Source organism: Nycticebus coucang, chromosome 5 (genome assembly GCF_027406575.1).
Source record: "Nycticebus coucang isolate mNycCou1 chromosome 5, mNycCou1.pri, whole genome shotgun sequence".
NCBI lineage: Eukaryota > Metazoa > Chordata > Mammalia > Primates > Lorisidae > Nycticebus > Nycticebus coucang.
In genome coordinates this window covers 88747988-88774813 of record NC_069784.1, presented here as the reverse complement: position 1 = coordinate 88774813, position 26826 = coordinate 88747988, and the positions used below count along the sequence as shown (strand labels likewise).

Here is a 26826-nt window from a genome sequence, read left to right as displayed (position 1 = left end):
CAAGTGCTCTGGGAAGGCTGAGTGTGAGGGAGGAAGAACAAATGAAATTAAAGAGACGCCTCATTGGGTTTGGAATGATGGTGGGTGGCTTTGAGTGCAAAGCTGAGAAGTTTGACTGTGTAAAACATTGGTTTTCCTAACGATGTCACCAAACCCTGAGTTTCCTGGAAGGGTGGCTCAGAGGCACTGCAGAGGAAGAGGTCTGGTATATTACAACTGCTCCCCTGATTCTGGAGAAGAGAGCAGCTCCTCTTGTCTCCATTTTGTATGCAAGGACATCATCTTTCTTTTGAAGAGCATTCCACTTTAAGAAACACCGAAACACATTGGCCTATGCATGAGACCCATTAGTTTATTAAATTGGTCACTCAACAAATATTTATTGAGTGCTTAAAACATACCAGGCCCTCAACTAAGTTCAACTGAAAGACTGTTGAAGGTTTTTGAACTGGTCAGTGGCCTGGTAGCAAGAGTGCAGGGTATTGAGTTAAGATCCTGTCTCTGCCACCTTTATTTATAAGATCTCAGGCAAGTCTTTTGGCCTTGATGACCCACTTTCTCACCTAGAAAGCCTAGGGCTGGGCTACTGAATCCTTCCTAGCTGAAATACTCTAGGAATGACTTGAGTAGTGCTGTAATCCAGAGACTGTAGGTGTCAGGGTAGAAAAGGAGAGGCCAAAGTCAGAGGCCAGTCAGTAGATGATGGCAAGAGCTTCTGTGAGTGAGTCTGTGCAAAGGCTTTCACTTATTCATTCAACAAACATTTCACACTCAGTGCCAGCCACTGTGCTAAGTGTTGAGAAAATAACAGTGCTTAAAACAAAGTCCCCCCCCGTGGCATTTTCTGTGTAAGGGACAAGCAGAGCAATTGGGAACATGGGTAATAGATCTGGAGATGTAATTTGAAACTCATGGGATGCTCATTGGGACTATGGAAGAGTGTGAAGTACCAGGAAAGAGAGAACAAAAAGGTTTTGAGAAAAGAAGAGTTATGCAGAGATGGAACCTGGAACATCAGTCAGTGTTGCACTCCTTAATAGAAAATATGCTCTTCATCCAGCCAGTACAGCAAACCCAACTCCCAAAATACCCTCTTGTGGCTAAGCAGTTAGGACACACCAAAGAGATAATGTCCATTTAGACATCCAGTTCTTCTTGGCTACATCATTCCTTAAGTGGAACAAAATTACACCCAAGCCATACATGGTTTCATGTAATCGCTGGTCTATTCTGTTTCCTCAGAAAGGTTTTCACTGTGTACCAGTGATATGTAAAAACTGGTGTGGGTGGTGGCCTAAGCTGCCAGCCCCTCAAATCCTCTCCCAGACCAGTTGGCTCTCCCTCCCCACTTCCTTCCCCCACTCCCAGTAATTGGAGCAGATCCAGAGACAGATTCCGAGAGCCCCAAGCTTTTCCTTTTTTACCCTTCAGTAATTACTTGCCACAGGTTGTCTCCCTTGTTAGAGTCTGAGGCTGAGCAATTAGTCTCCCATTGTCTTTGCAGGAAATGATATCCTTATGGCTTCTGGGGAAGGCAACTGTTGACCACTCTGGTTATAATTACTTGGAAAGCAGTCAGCATTTCCTCCAGTTGATCTTTTACACTGGCTAATTTAGAAAGCTTTTGAAAGTGTGCAAATGAACCACAGTTGTCAGGACCAGAAATGCTACGGGTAGGTTCCCTGACCCAGAGGCGTTTCTGAACTTTCCTCTGGGTCTGCTGGTGCACTGCCTTTGCCAGCCCATGACTGAGCCCAGAGCCTTGGCATCTGTTTCTTTATAATGTTTTAATGGGGACCGATTAGTCAGGATGTTTTCCAGCTGCAGGTAATTGAAAACCCAATTCCGTGACTTCTAAACAGCATGACGTTTATTGGAAATTTAGAGGTGCCACAGACACCCAGAGTGAGTAGAAGCTCCTACAAAAGCATTCTTCACATCTCAGTGGCCTAAATAGGGCCACACATGCCTATCATGAGGCAATCACTGACAATAGGAATGGGTTTCTTGTGAATCATTGCTTCTCAAACTGTAGTGGGCACTCAGATCACGTGGAGAAGCTTGTAAAATATATTCCCACTTGATCAGTTTGGGTGGGGCTTCAGATTTCTGAGACGCTCCCAGGTGATCCTAGTGTCACCAGTTGACACATTGCAAAGCCTTGGACCATACAAATCCCCCATCCTGGGCTTGGAGTGCTGTCACCTGCCCACAGGGCACTGTGGATGAAGAAATACGGGGAATCTGTTGGGAAGAAGAAAGAGAGGCAGGCAGATGGGAACTGGGCTGGAGATACTTGTTTCCAGCGCGGAATGAGAATGCTGCCTTTAACCCAGAAACCACACCACAGAGTGTAGCACGTATTAGAAGCATGAAGGAAGTTCAGTGCTGTGGGTCATTGTGAGAGCACCCATAAAAGTCTTCACTCGCTTCCATGATATAGATATGGTAATTCTTGAAACAGAGGATAAAACAGCCATGCCACCCTCTTTGTTATTGTGTCTCCAAAAGGAGGACTTCAAATGAAATAGATTTAAATGTCCTTAAGTTTAAAAAGAGTATGTATGCCAAGTCCAGCCTTTGTTCTCTGAGTGGCTTTCACGTCAGTCTTAGCCATTGGGGGGAGGGAGAATACACCCCCATTTATTTGAAGAGTCACTTGACATGATGTCGTCTGTGAAAAATGCTATCACTGGTGAATTTCTGCCAAAGCAAATGGTCGCAGGCCTTGTAAGTGGTTTTCAGTGGAAAAAAATCATTATTCTATCCTTATTTGAAAAGGAAAAACTGGCTGGGTGGAGTGGCTCATGCCTGTAATCCTAGCACACGGAGAGGCTGAGGCAGATGGATCCCCTGAGCTCAGGAGTTCAGGACCAGCCTGAGCAAGAGCAAGACCCCATCTCTACTAAAAATAGAAAATCTAGCCAGGCATTGTGGCAGGCACCTGCAGTCCCAGACTCAGGAGGCTGAAGCAAGAAGATCTCTTGAGTCCAAGAGTTTGAGGTTGCCATGGGCAACAGAGTGACTCTGTCTCCAAGAAAAAAAAAAGGAAGAACTATTCTGTTATTTTTATTTTTGTTTGTTGGTTTTGTTCTTGACAGAAGACACACAGACAGCCTGAGCTACAGGTACTCAGGAAAAAGGCTAAGACCAAAGGACTATGTTGGTCCTGAGGCCAGTCTGTCGTAGACTTGGCAGGCTTGGAGGGAAATACGTGTCCAGGTGTTGAGAAGCCCTGCCTGGGATAGTCACTTTGATAGTTGCCATCCTCCCTATGCAAGGATGACATCTTATGCAAGGATGACCTCTTATGCAGGGATGACATCTCTCAGGCGGGTACTCAGAGGGGAAATGGAATTCCTACCTACCGCAAAACCATGGCTCACATCCGTGAGACTGATGGGAAGCTGGAGCTTCTGTGATATCTGGTGGCATGCAGAGCAACAATGCTGGCCTTGCCAACGTGGGTCACAGAGGTGCCTGTACTTGGGAGGTCTCTGGCTGTTCTTTGTCTATGCAAGGTCTCTGGACTCGCTGAGGAAAGGTGCTAAACTTGAAACCCCAGGAAGGCAGGAATTGTGCTTGTGTCACATAAGCACCCATGTGTTGATGGAATGAACGAACAGCTGGTCTGTTCCCGGGAGATCTGTCAGTCAACAGCATGGACTAAGCTTTCATTCTCTAAAGATAAATAGAAGTAGAGAACATTTTGTTGCCTAACTTCTGTAATTTATAATCCAAAAATAGAAAGTTTAGGTGTCCCACGTACATATTCAGGACTTCATAAGCTGCCAAAGAGAGATAATATTAATTACTAGTTGAGCTCCTGTAGGGTGAGCAAGATTGCGCTGTTGCTCACTGATTAATTGTAAGGAGCCTGATGAATGGCTCTCTGCTGTGCCACTGTAATGGAAGGCATTATTAGCTGTGGAAAAAATTTAAAAGTGGGGCCCAGCCCTGGTGGCTCACATCTATAATCCTAGTACTCTGGGAGGCCTAAGGGAGATGGATCATCTGAGCTCAGGAGTTCGAGACCACTTTGAACAAGAGCAAGACCCTAGCTCTACTAAAAAGAGAAAAACTAGCTGGGTATTATGGGGTACCTGTAGTACCAGCTAATTGGGAGGCTGAAGCAAGAGGATCTCCTGAGCCCAAGAGTTTGAGGTTGCACCATGGCAGTCTACCCAGGAAGGCAGAGTGAGACTCTGTATCCAAAAAAGTGGGGAAAGGAGGCTCTCCCCTTCCCTTAAAAGGCTGACAACTTCAACATTATGGTATAGGAGGACAAGAGAGCAATAAAGAAGGATAAGATTATACCAAAGTAGGAGCAGCAAGGCAGAAAAGGCAATGAGAGTTAAGGAAGGCCTTGAAGCTCAGGCTCTTGACCTGAGGACCGAGAGTGGAATTTGGGGCCTCTTTGAACATGGATGGAAAGAAAATGACTGCAGCATTTTCATTAATCCTTAACTGAAACATAAGGTTACCTTCTATTATGGAAGTAGCACTGGCTATTTGTCCCCAGTAGAAATAATTATATTATATTACTGTTATAGATATCTTGAAATACCATTTATGCGTAGCAGTACTTAAAACTACAGTAGTTCCTAGGCTTTTGCTAGAAAAATTTTAAGCACTGAAAGAAGCCCATCACAATTTTCAAAAACATTGTGATAACTGTCAATATACTTTTTTTTTTAATACTATGCATTTCATGTGTTAATTTCAAGCCCTGGAAAACACTATTCTGAGAAAGATGTGCCTAGACCCCCACAGCATAGAAAGATAAGAGCCCCTGCCTGAGAAAATGGCAAGGCCTCCTCCCAGCAGGTATGGGCAGAAGGCGTTCAGAGGTAGGACAGGTGACTGGACATAAAACAGCCTCTGATGGGATGATGTGATCTTGAATCCCAGGTGAAGGTGATTTCACAGATAAGGGTGCAGGGGATGGGAAGCAGTGGGAGTATTTCTTCTGAGGAAGGACGGGCTGTTAAGTGTGTTGAGGGAGGAGGCCCTGCAGAGCCAGGAGAGTTGAGTGGGGAGGGAGTACATGGGAGACCAGGAAACTGCTATGTGCCAGGCGTGAGGCAGACCAGATGGAGCGTAATGACGAGCGTGGAGAGAAGCCGTGCATCCCCACGTGATGTGGGACCCCCGCATGATGTGGGACTTGCACGGCAGGTTGGGGCCATGGTTTACAGCAGTGGTGAGGAAAGGCCATGTCAGGTTGAAGCGTGGGGAACTAGGAGAGTGATGATGATGGCACAGGTGTATCGAGTGCTTACTGTGTGCCAGATACTGTTTTAAGCCTTTCCGTGTCATTTATGTGTCGTTTAATTGATATCATTTAATCCTCATGGCAACCCTGTGTGAGGCTCAGTATAGTAATGCCTAGTTCCCAGATAATAAAATGAAATCTAGAAGAGAACAGTTAGGAGAATTGCCCAGGATCCCATAGCTAGCAGGGAAGAGGAGAGGATGTTATTAAAAAGACAAAAGATTTAAAAAAACAAAAAAAGAATTTGTTTGGGGGAGAAATGTTTTGAGTTCAATTTTAAATATTTCCCCATTCTCATGTCTTCACTTCTTTTAAAGGGCTTAAAATTCAGATATTGGTAAGCAGTTTGATTTTATTTCTCTATTTTTTTAATTTATATTTTATTAGTGAGTGCTGAGATAATTTATAAATAGGTTTCATTTTCCTGTGAAAAACAAAGAGGAAGCTGGAGGTGGAATTTGGTACAGCAGTGGGTGCCCAAAGCAGAGGAAGAGGTTGCTGTTTCCCAAAGAGGAGCAGAACGTGTGTTACAGTTTCTGTTTAATGATGTATTTTCTTTTGTTGTGGTATTGTTTTCAGGACCAGTCCTGCTGCTGTTATAGAAGACATGTGGTGTATATAAAGTTTGTGATAGTTGGCGGAAATTTTGGTAAGTGTTGCTGTGTTTGTTTCTGATGCTTTTGTTGTAAGAGGGTGTCACGAAGGGAAGCTAATGCCTTGTTCTCTCTGCATCTTTTAAATCTGCCCTAACGTGTGAATGGAATTTTATAATTAAATGTGACATTAAATTGGTGTTTTCTGACAGTATGACTTTTTTTTTATCATTATTGTGGATCTTATTAAGCAACATGGGGTTTTCTAAATTATAGTTAAGTCTAGATTTAGGGAAGCTTCTGGGTGCAGGGTAGAGAATAATTCCTTGATAATTTATAGTCCAAGCTAGCCATGTAATGTAAGAGTAGTGAACTTGCAGACCAAAAAAATAAAAGTCTGCAAAGTGGAGAGATTTTGATAGCCCATATGTTGAAATGAGAGAGAAGCAGGCAGCTTCTCTTAGTCACTTTCTAAGGTCAGCTCACTTTCTCACACACCATCCCTTCAGATGTTTGGAAACAATCTCTGCCCTCATCTTTTCTTCTCGGGCTCGACTTAACACCTCCCATTCTTGGACCTTGTGCCCTCTGACATTATTTTCATATCCTGCCCCACCAGGGAAAGCGGAAATTAAAGGAAGTTAAAGATCTAGCGCGCCTGGGTGCCAGCCCACAGGGTGCCATAACAGGGGCCTGAGAGACCAAGAACATCTGATTCAGCCACTGCCTCAACCTCTCCAGCTACAAGTAGTAAAGGGGGAGCTAGGGAACCTGTGTTAAAAATTTAAGTTTATCATACAGAGGAGGGAAGGTGTTAATGAAATAAAAGGAAAAAGGAATTGGTTTGGGAGGGATGATATTATGAGCTCAATTTTAGGTATTTTTCCATTGTTCTCTTGTCTTCAATCATGATGAAAGGATAACAATCCAAATATTTTACAAGCGTAGTTTCTGATTTATTTCATTATCCAGTTTTTTTTTTATTACTCCTGGTAAGTGAGTACTGAAATAATTTGTAAATTGATTTCATCTTCCTATAGGGGAAAAAAAGAGGAAATTCATTTTCCTCTTCAGTAAAATGAGGCTTAGAATAGTACTTCCATCATAGGGTTGCTGTGAGAATAAAATGAGCTAGGCAGTGCAGGGACGTAGTGGCTGCTCAGCAAAGCAGTCGTTATTGATAATAGAGCCTTTTTGGGAGACTGGACATTTGCCATTGAGGTCAAGCCACCAAGAGGTGTGTATCTTCCAGAAGGAGGGTGGCTGGGGGTGGGTCAGTCACACCTGTGTGACATCATCGTGGGGGAGGCCTCACACATTCCTTCCTCCACAACTAGCCTGTAATAAGCTGTGGGAACCCCTGATGTTTTCTTTCTTTTCCAATCCTGGTGACCCATTCTTAGATAAGCTTAGCTAATTTCACCTCCTTTACTGCCACCTTCACAACGAAGTGAGATCCCCTTGTTTGAGCTTTGTTCATTTTGGGGAGTTAATGTTATTTCAAACCATATTAATGAGAAGAAAAAGAAAGGTTGGGGTAAATGATACCCTCGGTTTGGATTGCAGTTATCATGTTTAGGTTTTCATTTCCAAACCTTTATTTTATTTTTATCTATACTTAGCTATGTAGCCTTCACAGAGATCTAATTACTGAACTGAATTTTTTGAGCTTTGACTGAAAGAATTTGGCTTTTAGGTGGGGGTTTTACCTGTGGTTGGAGAAATTCAACTGTGCCATTGCAGACAGGCTAACATTCAAAGTCAGATGTCTGCAGGTGGCTATGCTCCAGTTTCATGGCATCAAAGAGATGGACATGGCCTCAAAGGTTGTCTGGCCCAGCCTTCAGCTAGCAGGAAAAAAAAGGTGCCTTCTATAGAATCCCTGATAGGGATTCAGATTGCATAAGACTCCTTGCTTCAATTAAAAAAACAATTAGGGGCTGCAGGGACTTTTTTGGGTGGGAGGGGGTGGAGGGATTGATAAAATTGTTCTATATCTTAATTGTGGTGATATTTATGCAAATGTATGCTTTTGTGAAAACTGACAGAAATTTATATTAGAGTGAATTTTGCCATGTGTTAATTAAACCTTACTTTTTAAAATGAAAAAGTGAGCAGTTAGAGAAACAACTGGAAATTAGCTCAACTTGTGAAAAAGAAAGAGGCATGGAAAGGAGGGAAGGCGGGAGGGAGGAAAGGACTCTAATCTTTAATATATGCTGCCCACAGGACAGCACCTGGCACATGGAAGGAATGGTAAATGTTTATTGAATCATGGCTGCTCTAGGTCACTTTGCAAGTAAGTCAGCTCAGTTTCTCACACACCAGCTCTCCAGATGTTTGAAGACATTCTCCTTCCTCATTCATCTTTGCTTCTCTGGCCTCAACTCCCCACCTCCCATTCTCGGACTCTGACGTTATTTTCATATCCTTTCCCACTTTCCCACGCCCCTCCTGTGCACATGGCCCTGCGCTGGAAGTACTGCCCGGGAGGCGTCTGCCCGGGAGGCGCCCAGTGGGAGTCTTGCTTCTGTGGATGATGTTAGTAGACCCTCACCCTAATCTTCCTTTACAGTCAGTACCGAGTGCCTGGTAATGGGTTGTGAAGGAATGTTTTACAGCAGCTTTCTAAGATAGTTCCAAAAGAGGGAGGGTAGCAGTCCAAGAGCCTAAGTGGCAGCACGTCCAAAATGGAGCCAGGTCCTGGAACCTGGGCTTGGCGATAGCAGCAGTGCTGTTCAGAAACCTTTAGAGCAGTGATTTTCTCCCGGGGTAATGCGAGGCACACCAGTGTGCCATGAGGGGCTCAAGAAAAATTTTAAAGATCATTAATTAAGCTATTTTTGAAAGAAGTTCATAAAGTATATTCTTCGTTTAACTCCTTTTTTTTTTAATCAACATAATTTAAGTGTGCCACAGAAGTTTAACTATAGGTTCAAGTGTGCCGTGAAATAAAGAAGGTTGAAAAACACTAATCTAGAGGGTAGTAGTGTGTCACAGATCCTGAGTCTTCATTATGAGTCAGAGGAAGTTTGAAATACTTAAAACTAAAACTTGTGGGTGCCTTGAAAAATTTAGATTTTTTTTTTCAGCCATGCCAGGAGATATATAAATACATAATTATATATATATATATATATAGAGAGAGAGAGAGAGAGAGAGATCAGTGATCTCAAATGGGGTCGATTTTATCCTCCCAGAGGACATTTGGGGTTTTTTGTTTCACTTTTTGGTTTGTTTGTTTTTGAGATAGAGACGACTCACTCTGTGGCCCTGAGGAGAGTGCCGTGGCATCATCATAGCTCACAGTAATCTCAAACTTTGGGACTCAAGGGACCCTTCTGCCTCAGCCTCTGGAATAGCCAGGATGACGGGTGCCGACTACAACACCCAGCTAGTTTTTTTGTAGTTTTGGTTGAGATGGGGTCTCGCTCTTTCTCAGGCTGTTCTTAAACTCCTAGCTCAACCAATCCACCCACCTCAGCCTCCCAGTGTGCTAAGATTAACAGGCAAGAGCTACCCTGCCCAGCCCAGAGGACATTTGTTAATGTCTAAAGCCATTTTGGATTGTTACAGCTGAAGGGGGCATATGCTAGTTGCATCTAGAGGGTAGAGGCCACAGATGCCACTAAATGTCCCACAGCGCACAGAACAGCGACACTCCCATGTGTGCGCACAGTACACTCGTGCACACGTGCAGAAAGGTCCCACTCGTACACATGCGCAGAATGGTCCAGCCCAAAATGTCAGTAGGGCCAAGGTTGAGAACCTGTGATATTAGAAGTAATTTTGAAAAAAAAAAAAAAAAGAAGTAATTTTGAAAAGCGTAAATGTTTAAAGCACTCATTATTTTAAGATTTAAAAATGTGAATATCTTAACATTTAATTATATGGAAGTATATACTTAGAAAACAAAAAGAAATTTCTTTAAAGAACCACAGGTCTGGAAGGGCTCCTAAGAGGCTATCTCTTCTATTACCCCTGACTCTAAGCAACAAATGACCTAAATGAATTCAGACAGATGGGTCTCTGATGGCTTATGCTGAGTGACAGTCAACTGGAGATAAAAATGAGACTCACTCCATCTGATCCCCACGTTCACACAAAGGGAGTTGTTTTGTCTTTTAAATTTCAACCCCAGCTTCTTCAGATGTGTTAATCTTTAGATGACCTCTGAGATGAAACGGTATTTCAGTCTGGGCTAGTCTTTCCTTTTGAATGTGGCATGATGAAAATGTGCTTAGGGAGGGGAGAGATCTCATTATAGATGATTGAGTTGGAGTATTTTGGTACACAGGGCTGTTTATTTGCATCAGTTTGATAGTGACACCACAATCTGGTTTAAATGTGAGTTGTTGAGAGCTTTTGTAGCCCAATATGGCTACATTTACTAAAGCAGGGAGATTAAAGCAACATATGTCAAGTTGTGATATAGGACAATCCACTTGAAAAGACTTTACTTAATTATAGGGCCTATTTTGGGAGGGTAACTGTGCTTTTTGTGAAGTATATTTTGGGATACACTCACCCAGCTTCTGGGCCAGTAATATCTTCCCAGAAAGGGTGTGGTGTGTGCCTGTGGACGTAAATAATTCCCTACCAAAAGCTTTGGTACTATAGCCTTCTGACTTTGCTAGCCGTCGTTTTTCTTTTTCTGATAGTCTTTCCTCCTGCAAGAATGCTATGAAAATGTATTCTGGAAAGTTAGTGAAGAAAAGGATAAAAGATCTCACTGCAGATGGCCGTGCCTGGAGATTTAGGGACTTTATCAGTCCCTAAAAACAGTCCGTCTACTGTTTTTAAGATGAATGGAATTTGAGGGAATGAAGCAAAGTATAGTAAGCAGCGTCAAGGGAGATGATAAAGACAGTGTTGGCTCTGAATATTTTTATGTAAGTCTGCGTACGAAACGATGCAGTTATAACCACGTGCGTGCCAGCACCGCTCTGCAGCCCACACAGCCCTCCTGGACCCTGGCTGTGCTCCGTCCTAGTGGGTATCTGCTTTCAGTTTTGCTCCCCGGTACCTTTCACCTGCTCCGCCTCCTTCACTTCTCTGCTAATAGCTGAGGCTTTTGGCCTTAAAGGAAGAGCTTTCTGTCCAGTCAGCATTTCTTATTCCTTCCTTGAAAGGAAGGGATAAAGGAGAAATGTAATCAGCAACATAAAATTAGCTTCTTGTTTACACAAGGTACGTACAGAGGGAGGGTGAGTAGCAATAAAGAGTAAAAACAGGCAATTTTCATACATAAGCCCCCCAAGCAAGCAGACCTAAGGGCTGGAGAAGTGCTTTCATCTAAATTCTGAGTGATGAAGGCCATAAAATGAGAGGAGGAATGTTTTGTGGGGAGAGCTGAGGACAGAGGCTGCTCCCAGGGAGTTCTCCAGAGAGAAATCCCAGGTCTCCCAGGCTGCAGAATGGAATTGCTGGGGTGCAAATCGCCTTCCTTCCTAACAGGCACTCCAGTGGTTCTTATCTGTATTAAATGGTGAGAATTCCCTTTCCATTCTCCATTCCCAGCTTTATTCGGAGCTTACTGCCCCACCTGAGGTTGGTGGCAGCAGTTTGGCCCAGGCCCTGAGATTCCCTTCCGTAAGCATCACTCAAAAGCCTGCAAAGTGCGGCAATTTGAAAATCACCCGTGTGGGTAAGAGGGGGGAGTGTCTTCTTCTGTGTTACTTTGTAATCTCGATCCCTGAAATACTCCCCGCTGTCATTTTACCACTTGATCACGAAGAGGAGTGTCATTTTCATTCCAGGTTGGTTTTGGCACCATCCGAAACCAGTTTCTTTGAAGCTACTTTGAGGTTGCCACCCCGCTCTTCTGCTACGATGGCCCATGTATTATAGTTGCCACCTGCTTTCGCTCTAAAATTCACACTGTGATGTGGTTTTTCTCTGCAGCAACACTTATAAACCAAAATTTCCCACTTATTTTCGGAATAAGTAGCTGTCACATATTCTAGTACTTGACTAGAGAGACAAGACTGCAACAGGCCCCACCTGGGATCCTGCCTCTCGCTGGCAGCTGCCTGGGCATGCGTGTTAGCGTATCATCGGATAGCTGATTGACATTTCTCACCAGCAGAGCGCATTTGATCCTCTCAAACCACTTCTTAGGTGGTGGAGCCAGTATTATCACCAGATAAATTCTGAGACTTAGAAACTTTAGCCTGTGTCTAGGCAGGAGGTGTTTGGCAGTGTGTATGGCGTGGAGGGTTTGTTTGTTGTCCTTCTCTTAAAGATGAGGGGGCCACCATTGACACATGGTGTAACAGGGAGTGGGGTAGAGATAGTAGTGTCCTGCACTGCCTGGGACAGTCGTGCCCAGTGAAGGGTTATCCTTTGGCACAGCTGTCATACCACCCTCATTGCGAGTCACGGCTCTGAGGTTGTACAGCTGGTAAGCACTGGAGCAGACACACACCTGCATCATCTGAACTCAGATCCTTTACAGCCCTCTCCGTGTTAAAGGCATCCCAGAATTAATTCCTGCTTTATTAGGAACTCTCATTCCCTAAAAGTTAAATTCACAGCAGCTATTCTGTGGCCCCTGCCACTGCTGCTGCTGCCCTAGGCACCTGAACTCAAGCATGGCATGCTGTACGTGGAAACAGATCCTCTAAAACCTCATGGCCTGGCTGGCCAGCACCTGTCCTGAACCTGTCCTTCTCCCATCAGTATCCAGTGCAGGTATGGGAGAAAGGACTGTCTTTGGAAAAGGTCACAGCCCAATAGGATGCCTCATCCACAATCCTGGATCCAATCTGACTGGCTTCAAAGCCATCCTGATAAGGAATTAGGTGTCAGTTTCAGGAGTTTTTGATTTGTTAACTTAGGCTTCATACCTACCTGGTGGACTCTTCACAGCCTGCTTTTGAGCTTTGTTTAAAGTTTGGTTTTGATCTTAGCCAGCCAAAAAACTAATAAGACAGTGGCTACATCGGTTTGAATGAGCCAGCACACATGAAATTTATTGAAGTGGCAAAAATAAAACCATATTGAATGAACAGCATGTGGGGAAATGACCTGAATGTAAATGTGGAGGGGATTCTAAAAGAAGGAGATGGTGATATTGTCTTATCTTTTTTTTTAATTCCCTGGTGTGTGTATGGGGAGGGTTCTCTCTCCCTCTTCCAGTTTCTTTCTCAGCGTTTTATTTTGAAAAATTTAGAACCTGTGCTAGTTGGGAAAATTGTAAAACAAACACCTTATGTCCTTTACCTAAATTCACCATTTGTTCTAAATTTGCTACATTTACTATTTTCCCCTCTTCCAATTACATATATAAATTGTACATGTTATATCATTTTCCCTGAACCATTTGAACGTAAGCAGACATCTTGATGCTCTACCTCTATTTCACATTCTATCTCCTAAGAATAAGGACATTCTTCTACATAACCACACTATGATGATACTTTTATCACAGCTAAGAAATGTAACAATAGGGCGGCGCCTGTGGCTCAGTCGGTAAGGCGCCGGCCCCATATACCGAGGGTGGCGGGTTCAAACCCGGCCCCGGCCAAACTGGAACCAAAAAATAGCCGGGCGTTGTGGCGGGCGCCTGTAGTCCCAGCTACTCGGAAGGCTGAGGCAAGAGAATCGCTTAAGCCCAAGAGTTGGAGGTTGCTGTGAGCTGTGTGAGGCCATGGCACTCTACCGAGGGTGGTACAGTGAGACTCTGTCTCTACAAAAAAAAAAAAAAAGAAATGTAACAATAATTATGTAGTACTATCTAATAGCCAGTCCATACTCAAATCTCCCCATCTATTCCAAACTGTTTTTAAAACTTCCATCTTTACTCCAAAATCAGCATCTAATCAAATTCATTTGATGAATTTTGTTGATAATTTTTCCTTTATCCTAAGGAACATTATCTGGCTTCTTTTAAAATGACGTTTTGAAGAGTCCAGGCTGGTTCTGGTGTAGAATGTCCTATACTGTGGGCTTGTCTGTTTCTTTGACGTGCTGTTGAACTTGATCCTCTCTTCCTAAAAATTACTAGATCTCGAGGCTTGTTATTAGGAGGAGGCTAACATTTTGGGGCAAGAATTCTTCTTCAGTGGTGCTGTGTACCTGATGTTACATCACATCAGCAAGCCCTTGATGTCACCTCATTCCACCAACCTCAGTGCCAAGTTTGATCTCTTGGTAACCAGATCTAACCAACGTCAAGAAAGACTTTGAGTTCAAAAGCCGTACATGGGTCCTTCTTGAACTTCCTGTTCCAGCCTTCTTTCCATCTAGTGGTTGGAGGATCTGTGGATAATTCTTGCCTGGATCAGTTATTACTTTGGGACATTGTCTAATATATATATATTTTTACTTTTGCTTTCTCTTCCTGAATCCTTTGTGTATATGATCTCTTCGTATGTTTGCAGTGATACCTTTTAGCCACTTCTTAGCAGGCAACTGTATTTTGCTATGGTGACAGATTATGTTAAACATTTTTTCCTTGCTTTTGGGATAACAGAGCATTTACTACACGCTAGGCACCACACAGCCTCCTCATTTATGAAACTTCTTTCCTTCCCTCCTGTACAATAGTTCCGACTACTAAAGTGACTTGCACGGCGTCACCCAGCCTCCCTGTGTCAGGCTTAGAGCCAGGGTTTGTCAGTCTTCCAGGTTCCCTCTGATCTTCTGTGACTGAGCCTCCCACCCTGCATTTCTTGCCTCAAGTCAAAAATGCCTCCCTAACTGGGTAGGTCCCTAAACAAGCAAAGTTGGCCAGCAGTCTGTGCAGCTAGAGGAACACAGTCACCCGTAGCTAAAGGAGCAGGGGCTACTGGGCCTCAGATGAGTGGGCGTTGCTCTGCCAGAAATCTGGGCCTTTATGTAAACCATCCTAACTTTTTTTATTTTTTTGAGACAGGGTCTCACTCTGTTGCCCTGGCGAGAGTGCAGTGACATCATTTAGCTCTCTCTACCTCCTGGCCTAAAGCATTCCTCCTGTCTCAGCCTCTCAAAGTGTTGAGATTATAGGTGTATGCCACTGCACCTGCCCATCCTGACTTTCTAATGGTAGCAGCTAATTTATACATTCTGAGTTGCCAGTTTTCATCACCAGCACTACTGCTGGCTGAGGCAATCTTAGGTTGGCCAAAGCTTTGTTGATAAATGGAATTCATTGTTGGTCATTTGTTTGTATCAATATGTTTGTTTTTAACATCCTCTTTTAAACAGAAATTAATATGCTTGAGAAATAATGCTGTTTTGATTTGGGGAGGTATTTGGGTTTTGAAGTGGAGAAAAATTGGGTTTGATGGGAATGTTATTTATTTAACTGGGCAGTTAATAATCCAAGGCATGAATATATAATCTCACATTTCTTAATTGGTTGGTTAACAGCTCTGTAGTAGATATTTCATATTTGAGAGAAAGCAAATTCCCTATGAACTGATTCCCTGTGAATATCGTCTATAGGATTTTTCTTTTTCCAGTTCATCTTGAGTCCTTCAGAAGGTGATGACTTTTGTTGTACCCACCTTGCATGCCTCGCTCTTTGTGCAGCTTACTGTGTTGACATGTTGCAGGAGACCCTGTAAGCTTGTTCCCACAGATAAGAGACTTAAATCTAAGACACGAAACAATGAAAATCTTAGAAGAAAGTGTGGGGAAAACTCTTGATGTTGGACTGGGGAAAGATTTTATGACAAAGACTTCAATGGCCATCACAACAATAACAAAAATTAACAAATGGACTTAATTAAGCTGAAAATCTTTTGCCCAGCTAAGGACAGAGCAATTAAATCAAAATGACAACCTTCACAATGGGAAAAGATATTTGCAGGATATCAATCTGACAAAGCGCTGATAACTAGAATCTACGGAGAACTCAAATTAATCAACAGAAAAATAGTAAACAATCCCATGTACCTCTGGGCAAGAGATACGAACAGAACTTTCTCTGACAAAGACAGATGAATGGCCAACAAACATTTGGAAAAATGCTCATTGTCCCTGATCATCAGAGAAATGCAAATCAAAACCAGCCTGAGATATCTATCACCTAACCCCTGGGAGAATAGCCCACATCACAAAGGCTCAAAGTTGCAGATACTGGCATAAATATGAAGCTTTGCACTGCTGGTGGGACTGCAAAATAATACAACCTTTTTGAAAGGAAGCATGGAGAATCCTCAAAGAACTCAAATTAGAAAACCCATTTGATCCTGCAATCCCATTACTCGGCATCTTTCCAGAAGGAAAAAAAAATCCTTTTATCATAAGGCCATTTGCACTAGACTGTTTATCACAATTCAATTTACAATCACCAAAACATGGAAACAACCTAAATGTCCACCAACCCAGGAATGGATTAACAAACTGTGATATATGTATACCATGGAATACTATTTAATCAGGCATTCAAAAAGATGGAGACTTCACAACTTTCGTATTAGCCTGAACAGAGTTGAAACACATTCTTCTTAGTAAAGCATCACAAGAATGGAGAAGCAAGAATCCAATGTACTCAATTCTAATATGAAGGCAGTAAATGAGCTAATACAAGGGGGGGGTTGGGGAATGAGAGAGTGGAGAGAGGGGAAGAGGGCAGGAGTGGGGGGTCATGGTGTATGGCACACTTCTTGGGGGGCGGGACACAATTACAAGAGGGACTTTACCTAACAACCGCAATCAGTGTAACCTAATTTTTTGTACCTTCAATGAATCCTAAATAATAAAAAATAAAAGTTTTGGAAAAAAAGTGAAAAAAGAATATTTTTTAAAAGGGGGGGATGGGTAGCGCCTGTGGCTCAAGGAGTGGGGTGCTGGCCCCATGTATCAGGGTGGCGGGGCAAACCCGACCCCGGCCAAAACTGCAAAAAAAAAAAAAGGGGGGTGACTGATGCCAAAAGAGCAGATAAGTAGCACTGCTCCTTAAAATGTGCCCTGGCTGAGGATAAAGACCTAGGGGCTTCATTCTCATTGTTTTTAGAATTACTCATGAGTTCAAAGTGAGGGGGGAATGATGCAGGTAAAGGGCTCCTCATCATGCAAGAACTGGGTCCTGCTTTCTCATCTTACAGATTGGCCCCCTGAGCCCCAAGAGGTTAAGTCAGACTTGCTATGATTTGGATATGGTTTGTTTATCTCTACCAAATATAATGTTGAAATTTGATCCCCAAGGTGGCAGTGATGGGAGGTGTTTTGAGTTGTGGGAGTGGATCCTTCATGAATGGCTTGGTGGCCTTCCTGCAGCAGTGACTGAGATCAAGCTGGAAAAACTGGACTCATTCTCCAGGGAAGGGTGAGGTTGTGATAAAGTGAGGATAGCCTCCTAGGTTCTGCCTCTTCCCACACAAGTTTGTTTCCCCTTTGATCCAGCACAAGGCCCTCACTAGAAGCTATACAGGAGCTGGACTGTGCCTCTTTGACTTCCCAGCCTGCAGAGCCACGAACTAAACAGCCCTCTTTTCTTTATAAATGTTCTAGTCTCAGGTATGACATTCTGGCAACACAAAGTGGACTCAGACAAACCTGATGGCTTGGGCCTTTTGTGACTGCTCCTCACACTTCGGAAAGCTAAGGTTTTCAATCAGTAGGTGGTAACAGTAATGCTTCCCCCAGGCAGGTGCCCCGTGGCCCACACAGTGTTTCTTCTGTCCTGGACCCTCCCCCACCCAGGTTTCTACTACCAGCCAAAGAAAGCAAAGGCAAGGGACATGTGTAAAACAAAGTTATCTAGAAGCCATGTTAAAAGGAAGTAAAAGGAAACAGGTAAAATTAAATTTCATAATTTATTTAAGCCAATATATATCCAAAATATTATCATTTTATCATGCAGTCAATATTAAAATTTATGTAATTTTTTCCCCATTCTTTGAACATCTAGTGTGTATTTTTTTTATTATTGTTAAATCATAGCTGTGTACATTAGTGCAATCAAGGGGTACAATGTGCTGGTTTCATATACAATCTGAAATATTCTCATTCTAATGTGTATTTTATACTTACAGCATCTCTCAATTTGGATGAGCTACATTTCAAGTGCTCAGTGTGGCCAATGGCTGTGGTGTTGGGCAGTACAGCAGACTGGAGGACAAAGTCCAAGGTCACACCCAGCAAGGTTCTTTAATTTAAATCTCTTGAGAGAAATTGAATCAGCTTTCATGCCATCCCTCCAATGTGAAACCACACATTTCTGTACTCCATGTGCCATATTTTAACTCCAACTAACTCTAATTACAGGGATATGCTTGGTTTGGTCATAACTGCTAGCTCAGCAGCTTTCTACCAGTACTGGCAGCTGGTGAAACCAACATACACTGCCCGTAAATGATAGTGTAAAGCACACTTCCAGATTTCTCCACAGCACAGTTTCCATGATTTTCTTTCTCTTAGGAGTAACTCAATGACATTTTTCAAAGGGTAATTTTTTAAAATTCATTCTTCCTTAAAAGTCCCATCCTAACCCATATATTCTTTTCTTTTTTTGTAGAGACAGAGTCTCACTTTATAGCCCTTGGTAGAGTGCCGTGGCATCACACAGCTCACAGCAACCTCCAGCTCCTGGGCTTAAGCGATTCTCTTGCCTCAGCCTCCCGAGTAGCTGGGACTACAGGCGCCTGCCACAGCACCCGGCTATTTTTTTGTTGTTGTTGCAGGTTAGCCGGGGCTGGGTTTGAACCCGCCACCCTCTGCATATGGGGCCGGTGCCCTACTCAATGAGCCACAGGCGCCACCAGTAACCCATATATTCTTAAAATAAAATTCACTAACTAGCAGAACACGTAGGCATTATACATTTTTTATCCGTTTTTTTTTTTTTTAATTTTAGGGCTTTTATTTTATTTTATTTTATTATTTATGTATTTATTTATTTATTTTTTACAGTTTTTGGCCAGGGCTGGGTTTGAACCCACCACCTCTGGCATATGGGGCCAGCACCCTACTCCTTTGAGCCACAGGCACTGCCCTTATCTGTTTTTTAATACCAAATATATCTCTGATTTGATTAGTGATGGTTTATTCTTTAAAAAAAAAAATAGTCAAATACTCCTTTGATATATCAATCCCATTTTAAACATTATTCACAGTGAAATATCTGTAAAGGTCAGATTTCATTTCTGCTAACTGTCAAATCAGCCATTGACCCCATTACTTGAATTATTAGACTCTAATCAGAATACCAAGGGGAAAATGACAAAAAAATAGTGACAGACTCCTGGAGTTTGTTATGATGAACTTGACTCAAATTTGTAGGAATTGAAATTTGAATAAGGAAAAGATTGTCCCATATTTTTAATTGGAGGCCAGACCCCCCCCCACATCTTTCAGCATTCTTGGTTAACATGGCACCACAAAACCAGCCCCTCTTCTGAAAAATAAATGAATTTTCCCAAATTGCCTTGGCTTGATGTCTACCTCGCTGTTCACAGATCCCCTAAAATCTGCCATTTAAAATAACCTGAGGTGTGAGGTCGCTTTTGAAATTAGAACAGTGTGTTGTGAGGACTTGTTTTCATCTCCCACCTCAAGACTTCCCTATAGTAAGATTCAGTTAGACCACCCCCCAAATCACAATCCTTTCGTTCATTCTGATTCAAAGCCATTTTTTTTCTTTAAGTGGATATCTTGTGTTTATTTCAAAATGTCATTTAGCAGCTGTATTTCCACTAAATAACCAGAAATTATAGTTGACTCCAGCCAAGTGGCTAAATACCTAGGTTTTATTTCCAAGTATGGTACTGACTAGAAATGTTTTGGTTTCATCTTCAATATTAATAGCTGGCTGAGAGTGGTGGATGGGCCTGGGGATGAGAAGAGAAAAGGAAATATAAAATGTGATGACAGAGCGTCACCTACTCCAAAGGTGCTTGATTTGGGGTTTTTATCAGAATCATCTGAGAAAATATTAAAAATTCTGGTTCCCAGTCCGTGATTCCACCACTGGGTTGGAGTCCCTGAGGACAGGGTCCAGGTGAGTATCTAAGAACACCTATCCTTACTCAATTGCATCCATTTATCAAAACTTCAGGAGAATTTTACTATCTATAAGTGATAACTCATCCTAAAAGCTATTTGTATGTGTGCCCTGAAATTCATCACCATGGTGAGTATTTTGACCATGAAACATTCTCAGAGAAGTGTTTCTCAACCTTCCTAATGCTGCGGCCCTTTAATACAGTTCCTGTGGGTTGAAACTCACAGCTTGAGAACCGTTGCTTAGAGTGTGAAGACCAAGCTTACACTTTAAACAATCATTTGTTCATTCAGTAAACATTTAAGGAACAGTGCTAGGCAGTTGTTCTTGCCCCAGGAAAACAGGTACTTTGAGACCAGTACATGCTCTGAAGGAGTTTTTTTGTGTGTGTGTGTCTGTTTTTTTTGGCCGGGGCTGGGTTTGAACCCGCCACCTCCAGCATATGGGACCAGCGCCCTACTCCTTGAGCCACAGGCGCCGCCCTGAAGGAGTTTGTTTGAGAGGGGAAGAACAATATCTAACAATTCTGATGCAGTATGAAAAGTATAATATGAACATATGTAGAAAACAAAAAGGGATGAGACTCCCCCTAACAAACACATGTGCACACACACATTTCTACTTGTTCCCCCACTGCCTTTTTGAAGGTGGAAAGGGGTAGGCTATGTTGGAAGGTTTCACAGAGAGGTCACAGAACATCAGTCCTGAGGCATGAGTGGACAAGGAAGTGAAAAATAACGCTGTTTCTCAAAGGCATAGCCCTCAGAATTCGATTCTAAAATTTAAAAAGGAAATGTTTTTAAGTCTCCATCTGTTTTTAAGGGGATTGCAATAACCCCCATTGTGATTCAGTTTGCTTATCCTGATCTATCTAGTCCCAGCATAGGTCCTGATGCTGGCACACAGTAGGTCCACAGCATAGCAGGTGTGCTCAATTTCAGCAGTTTTGTCTCTCTTCTAACAAACCGTTAGACACAATTGTATCTTACAGCAGATGTCACTGCATCTAATTTTCTAAATAGCACCTAAGTTACTTTTGTAAGTTGCTTCCAAAATCCTAGAACTCTTTGCCTTTGAAAGAGAGCACATTTAAGAATGTCTGGGATTTGTTCTGCTGGTATATGCCATGGTATGATTTGATTTTTATATTTTAAGAGCTCTAACACTTCTTTCTAATTTTTACTCTTCATTTGTCAGTATATCTGAGGTTTTGGAAGAACAACTGGGCCAAAGATCACATGATCATAATATTCCTTACGAAGTCTGTCATTCAGGTACATTGAAAACAGCATTATGTTTTCCTGGACATTAGGTGCTGTGGCAGGATTTTGGGAGCAGAAATTGTTTGAGAGTGGCATTGACAATACGGTCAGTGCTGGGGGGACTGTTCAGCCAGGACCACTACTTTCCCTATACGTTTTTTGCAGCTTTATATGCAAATTACTATTGTTGGTTACTTTGATCCTGTAGGACATATTAGGAACATTTTCAACTTGACCTATGGGAGTGTGTTGTGATGGAAAAAGACAGCAAGAACCAGGTCACATATTACATTGTTTAGAAGGCTAAGTGATATTTCTAGAGGACCCCAGAGCTTTGGAAATTTTTGTAGTTAACCTGCCTACTTTCTAACCCTAAAAGTAATATGCATTCCAGGCCCTGTTCCTTAAAATAGCCACTCTGATTGGAAGTGAAATCATTGTTGATGTGGGACCTGGGCATGGGGTTCAGTGGCAGGATGGACAAGGCACTTATTTTGGACCCAGGCATGTGATTGTGTCTGAGCCCCACTGCTGGCCTGCCTTGGGGTCCTGGGCACGTCCTGCTCCACTGTGAACCTCAACTTTCTCATGTGCACAATGGCACTATTTTGAGGATTAAAGGGGTTGAATATGTTGAACCATATTCTAACGTAACAATGGAGAAAGAGGTAAAGGTTGCTTCCAGGCCAGCATTTCTGTCAGGGGAAAGGCCTCCGCCTACTGGGATATAAAATACCAGGACTGGGTGGCTTAAACAACAGGATTTGTTTTTTCACAGTGTGGAGTCTGGAAGCCTGAGATCGTGGTGTTGACAGGGTCAGAATCTGGTGAGCCTCTCTCCATGGCTCGCAGATGGTCACCTCACGGATGTCTTCACCCGACCACCTTCACTCTGGGTCCCCCCCCGACCATCTTCATTGCTGGGTCCTCACTCAACCTTTGCTCTGGGCATGCGTCCCAGCGGCTGCTTCCCCTTCTTGTAAGGACAGCGTCCTGTTGGTTCAGAGACTTACCCGTAGGAATTTATTTGCCTTAATTACCTCCTTAATGGCCCTATCTCCAAATACAGTCATATTGGGGATTAGGGCTTTAACACATGAATTTTAGGAGGATAAAATTGGGTCCGTAACACATGGGTATAGAAATTCTGCCTGAACCTCTGTGTGTGTGTGTGTGTGTTCGCGTTCACTTATGTGTACATGCGGGCCCTGTGTGCAGGCCCCCTCTGCTACCAGCATTATTTTTCCTCCTCGGCCTCATTTGGGAAGCCCACAGAACAGCAAATGCAGGCTTCGGTCCCCTGCAGTGGCCCAGTTCAGCCTGCCCAATATAGCTGCCTCCACATGTCCCAGCCCACAGAGACACAGCTTCTACCCCGCCGAGCAGCTCCCAGACACATCCTGTCTCACCCAGCGGTTCTCTCACAGCCCCCTCCTTGCCTCATGGAAGAGAAGGAATTAGGGGACTAGAATAGGAGGGTAACATTTACTTTTAAAAGAAAGAAACTCAGCCTTTCCTTTGGCTTCTCTGATTAACGTTGTCCACAGGGTGTTGCCCTCCACATTTCTCCAGGTCCCCAATTCTGAAAGCGCTAGTGGAACCCTATAGCTCTACAGGTTGAGATAGTTGGTAAGTGGAGTAGCGAGCGCCGTCCAACAGGGTCCTTCTTTAACCAACCCTGACTCAACAGAGGGGGGCTGTTTGGTTACAAATAGTTTTCATTCTGCTAAATCAAAGGCTCCTCGTGCCGTATCATCTGCCTGCAAATTAACTTGAGGCCCAGCCTTTGAATTATGCAATGTATTCTCACAATTAATATGCTGGAAAGTGTGGTTTCACACTTTTCCCCAGTACAGTGTTTCCCACCCTGGAGTAAACCAATTCACCAGGGGCACGTTTACAGAACAGTTAAGCCTCATCCTTCCTCCTCCCTACCCGAGAGTGGGCGTGTGGGGGCCCCCTCAGCCCTGTGCCATTAACCCCGTGTCGTCCTTCATCCTCCCTACCCGAGAGTCAAAGGTGACGCCATTGACCCCACATCACCGCTTCTCATCTTGCTGTTCCTCAGAGGTTTCTTATTCATCTTTTCTAAGTATATTAGTAGTATTCCTTTTTGCTCTTCTGCTTGACTAGACCCAATTACCAGTTTGCTTTTCTAATACTTTATCATCTTTTTCCGGACAGTTTCACATTTTTGGAAACTAAACAGTGTATCGTAACGGACCCGTGGGCCTGGCGCACCTTCACCCAGCTCCAGCAGTGACGATCATCATTCTGCTGTTCTTGCATCATCTGTATCTGGATGATTGCTTTTTTGACTAATTCAATTTTGTTTCATAGATATGAGAGTGAACTGAAAATTGGTCACATGTCCTTACCACATACTGAATTGACTGCAGCCGAGGTGCTTCCTACACCTTATTACATTTGATCCTCGCGGCACCTCTAGGCATTGTTACCCACCTTTTATAGCTGTAGGGAACCTAATCGCTAAGAAATTACATACCTGTCCTAAGTCTTCCAGTAATAAGTGCTCACAGGGGTTCACACCCGACTTGTCTGAAAAGCCTATTTTTTTCCCTGAGATATGCTTCATAAGAATTAAGACTGTGGGGGGAAAAATGTATAGTTAAAAGTTTTGTAGTATGGATAGATGTATAGTTACTTGATAAAGCAATTATAATATTACAACATAATATTAATGTTAGAAGCTATGTGGTAAGTATATGGATGTTCAGTGTAAAATTCTTGAAACTTCATGTTTGAAATTTTTCACAATAAAATATTGGGGGGGCTCCGATAGAAGCAAAACTTAACTATCAAGCAGGGGACGAGACACAGCTATTTTCAGATATCCACTGTGTTCATATCTGCTCCAAAGAGACAGATTTGAGGCTTGGTTGAGTTTTAACCTTAAAAATAGCAAGCCAAAGATAGAGATTACTTGAAGACGTAACTAATCAACATGAACTGAGGGATTCTTAGACAACTCAGAAAACCAGATGCAGAAGCAAAACCTCTCCTGGGCTGGCCCCTTAGCTGTGCACGGCCAGCTCAGGGAGCTTCCTCACTGTTAAAGTGACAGAAGATTCTTGTTTCCAGGTTAGGCCACTTAGGTGGGATTCCATGGTGATTACTTTTTACTATGTACCCCATGGAACATTTTTTTGTACGCACTTGTACCGCCTCTGTGTGAAAGCTGTTCGTTTGCATGGAAGGGCATAATTAGTTTTTTAGACCCTACGTAGAAACATGGAGCCACCCATACTATTCAGTGATGTGCTATGAGTTCTGTTTTGCTGGTGAGCTGGCCTGGCCAGAAACTGCTAAGCAGTTTGGAACCATGGATGGAGGCAGAGATGACCTGTTTGAGGGTTACCCAAGGGCAGTTTTTTGCTGAAGGTACCAGAAGATCCAGGGAGGCAGCCCTCAGGCCCCTCTTGCACCTCTGCAGAGAGCCCAAGCTTGGCTGGCATTGACAGTACCCACTTTATCCTTTACCACTTGAAGCTAAGTGTTCCTGGCCCAGGAAGGCTCTGTCCTTCTGGCTTTGGATTGCTGTGGAGGAAGGAGCCCCTGGAAGATGCGAAAGCCACCTTCCCAGAATCCTCCAGGGTCTCCACAAATTACAAAACTATGGTCACACCAGGAAACCAAGACATTTCCAATAACAGTCTTTCCCCCTGATTTCCAGCTTCGCACTGCAAAATCCCAGCTGAATCTTGGGGGTGTACGTGACCCATTGATACTCATATCACTCTGCTTATCTCCTTTCACTATACCATAAGCAGAATATAAAGCCCCAAGGAGGAACCTGTCTTGGGAGCTAACTACTGCACCACCTTCCTTCATCCTGAAATCTCTGAGCAGCACAGGCTAGAAGGAAGAAAGGCTTTATGATCAGACTTGGGTGTAAATCCCAACACCACCATTGCTGACTGGGAGACTTTGGGAAAGTCGCTTCCCTTCTTTGAGCCTGGCTTATAAAGGTTTGAACTCGGGTAAAGTGTGCAAAGGCACCTGGCCAACTCTCTGGCTCATAGCAGGTGCAACACACGCGTGATGTGTTATAGATACCATGTGATGTGTTATAGATACTGCCTTCAGGCCCTGTGTCTGCCACTAGCTGGTGGTGGAACGCATCTCCTGTCTTTGAATCTCTGCTCTGCAGTTTCATCGTCTGAAATGAACTGCCTTTTCTCTAAGACGTTGTGGGGTTTTAAACATACTATTTCGTTGTTCCTTGGGGGAGACCCTAAGATTATGAGAGCACAGGAGGTCCTGAGCATGGGTGGTGGGCAGCCCAGAGAGGGTGAAGGGTAGACTGAGACTGTGGGACTGGTGAGGTCAGGTGGGGAGCACAGGAGAGAAGGGATCAAAGTGAGACTGAAATCAAGAAAACTACCATTGCCCTTAGGAAATTTCTCTAAGGCAGACTTAGTTACCCCACACTGAAGAGCGTGGGTGCCTGTCTTCTGGTCACTTCCTCACAGGAGACCTGTCACCTGGGCCCCACGTGACTCCCTGCCAGGGGAGGCTCACAGGCTGCTTGGTTGAGGCAACCACCGCAGAATTCCTGCCCACACACCCTGCCACCTCCTTCCTGAGAATGATGTCCGCTGTTATTACATGTGTTCTCACAGTCAGGAGAGCCGGGCTGCTCAGTTGAGCATAACACACGTTAAATTTGCTGGTAGATTTGCAGTGGAGCCTTGCTTGTAAATCTTCTCTCCTTGCCAGTCCCATCCTGCTGCAGCCGTCCAGGCACTGGGACACGTGTCCTTTCTTCTCCGCAGCTGCAAGGAGCCCAGTAGTTGGGTTTCCCTAAATGCAAGCAGATGGAAGTGAGCGGGAGGAGTGTAGAGGCAATTAGAGGATCCTTCCTCTGAGCAGTGCGGGTTTGCTCTCTCTGGGTGTGTACTGTTCTTGCTCATTTTTATTTTCCATTTGGGCTTTGTCAGACTGTTAGCTTTTTTTTTTTTTCCTGGCTGCTTTTTGCTGCTGGTTACAAGAGCCTACAAAATGGAGTGGTTGGGTTGCTTCTTGTTTGGAATCAAACCTTTCACAGGAAGGTCTGGATGATGATGTGTGATGATGATGGTGGTACTTCACATTCGTAAAATATTTGGCAACTTAAAGAATGTCTTCAGTGACAGCACTGTCTCACTGGGTCCGGACAGAGGCCCAGAAAAAATGGAGGCTCTACCCAACTCTGCTAGGGTCGGAGTTTCCCCTTATCTTGTACGCCATCTCTAGTCAAACCACAAAGGGGAGAGAAATTGGTTGAGAACTGCAGCCTTCTGCTTTATTCCTTTTCCCTTTCTCCCTTCAGTCAATCAGTTAAATATTTTTCAAACACTCTCTGAATGCACTGCTAGATTCCCTGGTGACAAATAGTCGTAGCAGACAATCTCTGCCATCAGGGAGCTTCTAACGTAGCTTGGGAAAGAGGACATACAACTGTGAGTTTATATAAAAGTGCCTGGCACAGAAGGCGCTAAGAAACTAGGTGTTGAATGAGTGGGTGAATAAATGAATATTGAACATAGCCCACCGAGTTCTGAAAAGCAAAAAGAATAGGGAGGAAGCAAGAGCTCCACAGTCCTCAATGAGATTGGGTACCAAGGGGGCAGCACCTGCTCAGGGCCCGGGTGCCTGGACACTGAGCGGGTGAGAGGGCTGGCACTGTGGGGGATTGCCCACATTGGAGATTTGTCATTCATTAGGGAGTGCCGCTGAATGAGGCTGGGACATAACAGAGGA

The 26826-nt window shown here is 43.6% G+C and overlaps 1 protein-coding gene across 3 annotated transcripts in view; it reads left to right on the top strand.

Moving 5' to 3' along the window:
* Positions 1–26826, top strand: part of FYN (FYN proto-oncogene, Src family tyrosine kinase) — a 218575-nt gene that overhangs the window by 94332 nt on the left and 97417 nt on the right. For 2 of the 3 annotated variants that reach the window (XM_053591175.1, XM_053591173.1), the window contains exon 3: positions 5855–5924. The exons of the other annotated variant lie outside the window; for it this stretch is intronic. The gene's annotated coding sequence lies outside the window, so the exon portion shown is untranslated. The remainder of the gene's footprint in view (positions 1–5854; positions 5925–26826) is intronic. 3 annotated transcript variants of the gene reach the window in all.